The sequence below is a fragment of the Colias eurytheme genome, chromosome 15 (genome assembly GCF_061535395.1).
Source record: "Colias eurytheme isolate Ceu_HAF_F1 chromosome 15, ilColEury1 Martin Lab GWU primary, whole genome shotgun sequence".
NCBI classification, from domain to species: Eukaryota; Metazoa; Arthropoda; class Insecta; order Lepidoptera; family Pieridae; genus Colias; species Colias eurytheme.
The window spans coordinates 9,862,738-9,872,935 of NC_142994.1; positions in this window are offsets into that span (position 1 = coordinate 9,862,738).

Consider the following 10,198-nt stretch of genomic DNA (forward strand, 5'->3'; position numbering starts at 1 on the left):
CATAGACTAGATATTCGAACACTATTATCGTTCCCCTTCATGCGTTCAAGTACGCTAGAATGGGATTATTAAAAGCGTCAATTAGCCACGGTACAAATTGATAAAAACGAGAAACACCGTTGTCGTACAAGTTCTCTTTTTGTTACAAATTAACTTACAATATCAAGTTGGATAAAGCCTGTGTTACAGGCATGTAAGATTAAGACCTTACGAGTTTTTTCAGTCATTTCGCCTTATATAAATGATAATTATTGAAAGATATAATTATACAAAAAACATAATATTTAATTGCATTTTCTAAATTTTAATAAAGAACAACTAACATTTTTTATCTGTATACTCTGAAATAATACAATATGGCGACACTTACAGCGATAATGAACTTGATAATTAGCGCGATTGCGTGAATGAAATAAATTAAAGTGAATTGCTTTGAATTATCATGTGTTTGTGAATTTTATCAGAGAGAACAAATATTTAATGACGTAATTATTATCCAATTATGCTTAAGTAGAGAGAATTTTCTTAATATTTAAGTCGAGAAAATGCGTTTAAAGATCACTAATTGTATTCAACGGACATATTACTCTTTTTTAAACGATGTGATGGATCTTTACAATATCTACCTAATTTAATCTATGTATTAAGATCATAAGAAAAAGTATTTCTAAACAGTAAATAAAAAGTATATATATATGTGACGAAATAAGACTTTATAAAAAAAGCTCCACAGAAAGATACATTTATCTACATAATTTTTATATGTATACTAACACAACCAGTTCTTAACTTAAAAACCCATCAAAAGAGAAGGACTAGTCCTTTCTAAGCGGACCTACGTCTATCCTTAATAAGAATCTATTACTTGAAAATGCTATGAGAGTATCTTAGAACCATCCCCTTTGAATCTGATTAGAAATAACGAGCTTTCTGCCAAGATAAGCTGTATGGTATTATCATATTTATGAGAATCACACAATATTGCTTATAAATAAGGAACTGTTGAATTTTGATGCAACGGTTGTATGCAGTATATTTTTTAACAATAGATATAAAATTAAAATTAGTTAACATGGCTGCTGTATATTTATAAAAGCATGTAAAGCTTTGGTCCAGTCTGATGTCTCCAACCTTATATCTTCTAAAGAATATCAGAATGATAAAAGGCAGTGCAGTTGGTAATTGTAATTTCTTCCGTATAATATCTTCGTCACCTACTCAAGTTAGAAGCCTCCAAAAATCTTTTTTTTTATATCCTCTGGCGAAGTATACACACATAACACAAAAAATGTTATGATGGTTAATCTTATACTGGCCTTCTACAAAAAGCCGAATGTTACATAAAACTAACTTTTATGAGCACTTAGTTTTGACCTTTGTCTTATAAAATACCATATCACACGAAATCTTTACGCGCAACAGTTGCTTCCCTGTTTATTACAATTTACAACCCAATTAAAAAGATCGTCATAAAATTACGTAATACGAAAGCTCATCGGAATTACAAATTCAGTGAATAAAAATGTACCCACAATGTAAATCTCAAACAAAATGAACACAAATTTGGAGTAGATATAAAAAATATAAAATTTGCATGATTGGGATTATGAAAGCGAATTTTTTGTAATTCAGAGTTAAGCCTTCGTGACTCAAAAATTTTTGAACAAAAGATGATAAACGATATAAAAATAGCAGAAAGGTTACCCGTGGGCCGTCTATTATTATTAGGTACTAAAATATAATTGTTCCTTTATTTAGTAGATACTTTAATATAATTTGAAATTCAATTAGGAAATCGATAACAAAATATGTTTAAAATTTTTCAATATTCATATAACTTTTGCTTAACTTCAAGCAAAGAAGAACGAACTCAATAAGAATTTTCCCTTCTTTAAGTTTATAATTTTAAGATATTGATATCCCATACTAAGTCCCATACATATAAAAAAAATTAATATTCAGTGTCACTATGTCAGTGGCTGCGCAATAATTTCTCCACATTCTATGAATATTGAGTAACACATTATTTATCTTTTACATAATTTTATATATATCTTGTTGTCTATTGACTTTACTTAATGTGTACCGCTACCAAGAGTATGTTCCTGATAACCCAAATTTGAAAAATACCTTTTAAATATTACATATTAATATTCGTAGGTAGGTAGAGTTTTTTGTAAGTTTTTCCACATTTTGTATAGGATCAGGATTATCTAAACCTGATAGTCTGAAAAATGTGGTCTAAACCAAGTTACGACTTACGAGGATCTAAATATAGGTTAGTGAGCTTTTCGGCATTTTAATATTTGTCCCTAATATTCTTTTCTCTCATATTTTTATGAATGAATAAATGCTTGTATGAATTTTGTAAGTATAACATTCTTTTCGGTATAACCATTTGTATTCCAACGCATAAGCTCGAGTATGTATTTAAAGCTGCAATTTATACTACGGTATTTAAACACCTAACTGTGATAGCGTTTATCATTCTTAGCGTAACTCAAGGATATCGTTATGAATCAACGTTGACACAATTCGCCGGCATGGCTTGAATCGTTGAAATTTTAAAACACCTTTTATGTAACTTACAATCTACATTAATTTATTTATTTATTTATTTTATTTTATTTATAAAAAGGTACCTTACAGCTTATAATACAATAAAGAATAATTAATAATTAAGTACGCCAATAACAAGGTACACCATTATCCGATCAACGTAAGTGACAAACATAAAGAATTATAGAAACGGTGTTTAAAGAACTTAAAACAATACAAAATGAGAATTGATTATTATAATTAAATAGCAAATTTTAACCCGAAACAAGTATGTGTAAATGTGTATGTATGTGAGTTTTTGAAAATGAAAGTGTGTGTGTATGTGTGCGTGTGTGTGTGTGTGCGTGTGAGAGAGAGTGTGTTATATGTAGGAATTAGTGTAAATAAGTGTGCAAATTATTTTTTATATTCTAAATTAATCAAATCAAGGATCGCAGTTTTAAATTTAGCACGAGATAAGTGGAAAATGTCAACAGATGAAAATTTTTTATTGAAAACGTTGGGAAGTCTTAGAAATGGTGTGTTTTTAAGATAATTTGTTGATACAGCCGGTACATGGAAAAGGGGTGTGTGGCGAGTTCTCTGAGTAGGTGTACAAAAGTTGATATTTGAGAGCGCTGATAAAAAATCAAACTTGTTACTTACAATATCATGCAATAGCATCATATCAATAAGATTTCTTCTATCTTCTAAGGTATTAATATTGAAGTGTAAACAAGCCTCTGGGTAATTCGATGGGTTATATTTAGTTTTAAAACTTAATTTTTTAATAAAAATTTTTTGAAGCCTTTCTATTTTCTCGATGTGGCATTTATATATTGGACGCCAAATGACACTAGCAAATTCAAGGATGCTGCGAACATAAGCAAAATAAATTACTTTAAGACAGAGAATATCATCAAACGGATCTGCCTGGCGAAGAATAAAACCTAGATTTTTATATGCCTTTTGGGTTATTGTATCAATGTGTATGTTAAAAGAAAGTTTTTCATCAAGGATCACACCCAGGTCCCTTACAGTTGTAGCAGCCGGAATAATTTCATCGCAGATTTTGTAGTTGAAAGATATAATAGATTTATTACGAGAGAATGATATTTTTTGACATTTTTGGATATTAACGGATATTTTATTAATTTCATAATAATTCGAGAGTCTATTTAGGTCTTCCTGAAGTAAAAAGCAGTCTTCCAATGTGTTTATTTTCCTAAAAATTTTTTTATCATCAGCGTACAACAAGAATTTTGAATTTAAAAAGCAGTTAACGATATCGAACAGATATAAATTGTATAATAAGGGACCGAGATGTGAGCCCTGAGGAACTCCTGAGGTTACATCGACGAAGTCGGATTTAAACCCTCCCAGTACGACTGATTGACACCTGTTTCGGATATATGATTCTGTCCACCTAAGAAGATTTCCCCGTATTCCGGCTGCAAAAAGTTTACGCATTAAGACATTGTAACTAACCCTGTCGAAAGCTTTCTCAAAATCTGTGTATATTACGTCAATCTGAACACGGTTATTCATATTATTATTTATGTAATGTGTTAATTCAAGTAAATTAGTTACGACATTGCGCGATTTAATAAATCCATGTTGCTCGGAAGGAATACAGCTTATAGTGTGGTTATAAATCTGTCGGTATACTAATTTTTCTAGCATTTTTGCGAATATATTCAGTAGTGATATCCCTCTATAGTTCGTTATACATTTTTTGGAATTTTTTTTATGAATAGGTATTATTAATGCTTCTTTCCAGCAATTTGGAAAGATGCCTTCGTCTATAGATCGTTTGAAAAGAATACGTAAAGGAGCGATAAGACTACTATGACAGCGTTTTATAAAAATTGCTGGTATACCGTCAGAACCAGCTCCTTTCCGACCATCTAATTGTTTGAAAAGCATATTAAGATCCTTATCTTCTATGGCGATTGTAAATAAATTGCTAGTAAAAGGAGACTCACATACCGAGGGCAAAGAATCCGAAGGATTATCAGATTGAAAAACAGACTGAAAGTATTCGCTAAACGCTGAACAGATGTCATGTCCATTCGTTAAGTTACGATCCCGGTAAACCATACTACAAGGATAGGTACAGTTACTTCGTTTGTTGTTTATGTATTTCCAAAATTCCTTAGGCGTGGATTTAATTGAATTTTGACAACGCTGAATGTATCTCGTATATGATTCTTTTTGTATATTTTTAACTCTAGTTCTAAGTAACGAAAAAGCCGCATAGTCGTTAGGATTTTTATGAGATTTCCATCGCGAATGAAATTTATATTTTTCTTTAATCATGTTAATTAAGGCTGGAGTGTACCATTTAGGATATCTATGGCGTGATGAAATTTTTATTGTTGGTACAAACCTCTCAATCACACTATTTAAAACGCTATAAAAACAAGCAGTAGCTTCATCGACCGAACCCGAATTTAGAAGTGAGCCCCAATCCACTTTGCTTATTTCAATATTTATTGCATCATAATTCGCACTAAAGAATTTTTTTAATTTAATAAATTGAGGTCTAAATGGTTTAATATAAATATCATTTATGGTTATAACTAGGGGCCAGTGATAGCGGTCTATATTAACAAGTGAATCGGAGCACACAATGTTATTACATTCTATTAATAAATTCGAAAATATAAGATCTAGAATATTTCCACAACAGTTTGTCGAGAAATTATACTGTCGCGCCCCCATTAAATTTATAATATTTAGAAGTTCCAATGCAGCTTCCGAACATTGGGAGTTATTGTTACCAGTTAAATTGTAGGTGAAATTATCACTCCATGAAATAAAAGGTAGGTTAAAATCTCCAGCGACGAAGTACGTATTATTAGGGTAATTTTCATAAAGTGTTAATAGGGAGTGGTTAAACTTTTTTAACGTATTCGGTAAATCAGAGTTGGGAGGAATATATACGGCTATTATTTGAAAATCACCTTCGTTTTTAGAAAAATGATTATTAAAAACCTCCGCAGGAATTGTGATCCAAACACTTTCTACGTCGTCGCACCGTATATTTTTATTATAATATGCCATTAACGATTTTTTAACGCACAATAAGACACCACCACCTTTATTTTTGTTTTTTCTATCGAACCGAAAAACATCGTAGCGAGCGTCACAAACTTCAGAGTCCAAAACACTGTCACATAACCAACTTTCCGTTATAATTATAATGTCATAATTACTTGATGCTATGTTTTTATGCAATTCTGGTAACTTAGTTCGTAAACCGCGAGTATTCTGATAATAAATATTTAAACAACTACTTTTCGAGGCCATTGAAAGATATAGGTAAAAACTTTAATCAATATATTAATGTACCTATTATTATTTAGTATGTAAGTTAACTTTGCAGGCGTAAGTAAATATACAAAACAACGATAGAATACATTAATAACACAATTCACCGTAAGTAATATTATTTTATACAACAGAATTGCATAATAATCTTTAAAATATAAAAATAAACTAATGCGACGAAAAATATTGCGAGAAATGCGGGTAGTTGAGAAACAATTATTCAAAGTTGTGGAATGTTGCGATCGTATGATGAATATTAGGGGTGCGAAACCTTTTATTTTAACGCGGATTAGAAAAAATTTAATGCAGAGAATAAAATGTACGTTTATTTTTAGGGAGGTGAATAAAGTTGTGTTCTGTTTTCGATAAGAGTATAATATGTGAAGAGTGTGAGTATGCGTGTTAAAAAGTGTTAAAATTTGCTTTACAATCGGGATAATGTATGTATAACATATTATTAAGGATGAGTAATAATAAAAAAGGCACACTAAAAAGATGATTCTAAAAAAGTTTTTAAGTCTTCTTCTGACGAAATAGCTTTGGCCGGGGATTTTTCACTCACACGTAAATATATTGTACAGTTCTTCACCCAGACAAATTTAATATTCCTCTCCTTGGCGCGTTGCTTACAGGAGTTTAGTAAAATTTTATTAGCTATGGTCAGATGCTCATTTAAAAATATTTTCATTGAGTTACCTTCAAAGCCAAGGTCATTCGATGTAAGTCCCTTTGCTTTATTATACTTTCTGAAGTTATTAATTAGGCTATCTTTAATGATCTTGTTCCTCAGTTTCACTACAATTTTTCGTGGAAAACCGCTTTTATCTTTGAATGATTGCACCCTGGTGATGAACTCAATATCGTCCTTATTAATGCAACAATTAATGGCAGTGCCTAGACGAATAAATTCATTTAATAAGTTTTCATTCGGTTTTTCGGGTAATCCAACAACCTCAACATTTAAAAACCTATTTTTTTGCTCAACTCGTTTTTGTTCGAGCTCAAGATTTGCAACGGTGGTTTGAAGATTGGTTATAATATTGCGACTTTTTTCTGCCTCTGAATCGAATACGTGGAGTCTGTCTTGAAACAGTTTCATTTGGGATTTAATTTTTTTTACCTCATTATTTATTGTGTCGACTAACGACAATTTAATATCAATATCTTGAAGTCTTGAATATATGTCTTCGATAACGGTCATGTTTATTTTAGAAGTTAGATCGTTCAAATCGCTCCTAAGACTTTCCACCTGAGTAGGCAATGCAGAAAGAGATAAAAGCATATCTTCTATTCTATTTAAAGAAGACTGATGAGAAGAACATTCATCAGGGACTTTTGCCGTATCACTGGTCGTCGCCGAATTTTTGCAATCTTGACAGCACCACGAATTTTGCCTTTCGTTTCCGCGTCTGCGCCAACCAATTTCGGATAAACTAGCACAGTGGAAGTGGAACGTGTGACGACAAATAGAGCAAAGTGCTCCATCCGATACCTTTTCATTACAGCGTTTACACGACGAACTCATGCCGAAGGTTGAAGACTCAGGGAGGGCTTGTATGCGCGTACTCAGTTAACTGATCGCGTAATTCGCACGGTGACTCTTAGCTTAGATAGCTCCGTGCGCAGCGAGCGAGGACGATCGATCGCAGAGAACCAAGTTCAAATCCACACGGGAACAAAAATTAAACTTTTTCAAATTTTGATACAATTCCAAACAATGAGAGAACGTCTTGTCACTTACAAATAAAGATTCTAACTGTGATTAAGTTTGTTATTCAATTCAGTTTTAGATCTTTCGTCTTCCCAAACAAAGTAACGACCGATGTGTCTTGTTAAATAAGTTAAAAATTTATTCGTTCACAGAACTTACTCTGTATACACACAACAACAAAATCTAGGGATATTTTGTGTGGAAGATTGGGATTCATGTTATGTTAAGACGATACACAAAAAAAAATCTACTGCTTGGCGGGCGGAGTCTAATAGCTCGCTATCGCGAACGCGGGTGTGCGCGAAGTCATTCTTGCAAACTCGCCGCGCTGCCGCTGGCCGACTCGGGACAAACATGTATGGAGTCGTCATACAGTTATAATATTCTTATACATATATTTAATTGTTGATTTATTGGTTTTATTTTCTTGCTTATAAACAAATAATCTTCTTTTTAACAACTACTTAGACATTATTAATAATTATTATTATTTCGTAATGTTTAATTTATTACAAAATAATACAGGTTATAAATAATCTTTAAAATAACAAAAAATATTGTTACTCTGAAAAAATGAAATGGTACTCAATAACGCGGACTACTGAATGGATTTAGATAGAATTTGATGCTGACGTAGATATTACGTCATGCCCAGAAAAGAAAGGTAATATTTCTGAAAGAAGTTATAAACCCTAATTCTTCTCAGTCAAAGTCAAGAGTGGAAGATATCACTAATACCGTAAAACTGATGTGAAACTTTGGATGTTAATTTGTATATTTTTTTGTTAGTTGTTACTTAATCACGTCAAGACTACATTACCAATTTTGATAAAATATAGCTAATTGCCTGGATTTACACATAGGATACTTTTTATCCGAACTGAACACTTCTGTGGGATAAGACAGGATTCACGATATAATCTAATTCCACGCGGGCAAAGCCGCGGTCGGAATGATATTTTTTTAAATAAAAAAAATGTTTAAAAAAAACACAAAATATATTGACGCATGTATTTATTTTTTGCACTGTATTATAATTGTAATTATTCATTACAAATAATCAAAATAAAATAGCCAGAACAAAGTTAGGCCCTGGTAGGGTAGGTAGGCAGGTACAGCAATGTGAGACGAACACTGGCTTATTTATACCAATAATAATGTATTATAAACATTAAATTAAGTTTACAACAAAAATACATAATATTAGCTAATGTGAAAACGAATCAACCAATCATCCCACAACAATGAAATGTGCACACAAATATTCACCCAAATCGGTTCATGTGATTAGGAGGAGTGACTGCAGCGCCATCTTCCGGGCCCAATTGTGTTTCCAGATCACCCAGGAACTCAATTTAATATACTTACACAAAATTATTCGAAATGAAAACTCACATTACTATGTAAATATGAATATAAACCTGTTTTAGTACTAAGCAATTTCCCGCACAGGTGTAGTAAGTATAAATGAAATAAATATCAACATCAAATTCTTTATACAACATACTTATCTACCACCTACTAAGAAATGTAATTCTTGAAATTTTTTCGTATTTTTTTTAAATATAATACTACTCCAATGAGCTCCTGTTCCATATTACGTCCACCATTCTTGCACTAAGTTCACCATGATTTTTTATTTCTTTGCACTTTGTTGCTTTTTGCTAAAAATGGAATCATGCGATAAAACCAGTAGAACGTTGATAACATACATTTTTGACTGAATAAAGGTACTTACGAAGGAGTGGGTTCACATTGTGAACAATCAGTGGGTTTATTTTCCTTCTGGATTCCGGATTTCTGAAAAGATTATCTATGCTATAAATGAAAAAATCTTACACATTCGTTATGTACTTAAAACAGGGGTACATATCAAACATCGTCTATAATACAATTATCATCAAATTTAAAATAAAACCAACTTACTTCATTAATTTGTTCCAATTGTAAGCATTCTTTTTCCTCCAACCTTTATGTTTCTTCTTCTTATTTTCTTTATTGTCCCCATTTGTCTCATTTTGTCTTATCGTGTTGTCACCCTTTTTTACGATTGCGCGAGCGACACAAGTTCCCCGTGTGACGGCCGTAGCGGGAATGACTCGTGCAGCGATCGGGGTAGGAAGGTACAGGGCGGCTCTCGCTATATTGGCTGGTCGCGCGCTAATTTCAAGTATTTCTTGTTTATTTCAAAACCATCGCATATTTCAAAATTCTAAATCGGTAGACGTATAGGTTGTATATTTTATAGTTAATATCCAAAAAGTCGTAACTTTACGTTTGTTATTTTGAAGATGCCAGAGATTATAAAAAAATAACAATGAGAACTTTGTATTTTTTTTCTATCGAGAAAATATCATGGAATCATGTTTCTAAAACGGTAGACGTATTGTGTTACTATTGAACTTTCTTGTCAAGAATTTTCATCACGACAACTTTAATAATATAAAAATTACGAAGGTTTAAAAAGGGCCGTAAATGTTAGAAAAATTAATTCATCACCAGCTAATTTTTTTTCTAAAATTGCTCTGATGTAAATGAAGCAAATATAGAGTTAGGTACTTTTTAGCTCTACTCTTTACATAATACTTATCGAACCGACAGTGAATATTAAAAAAA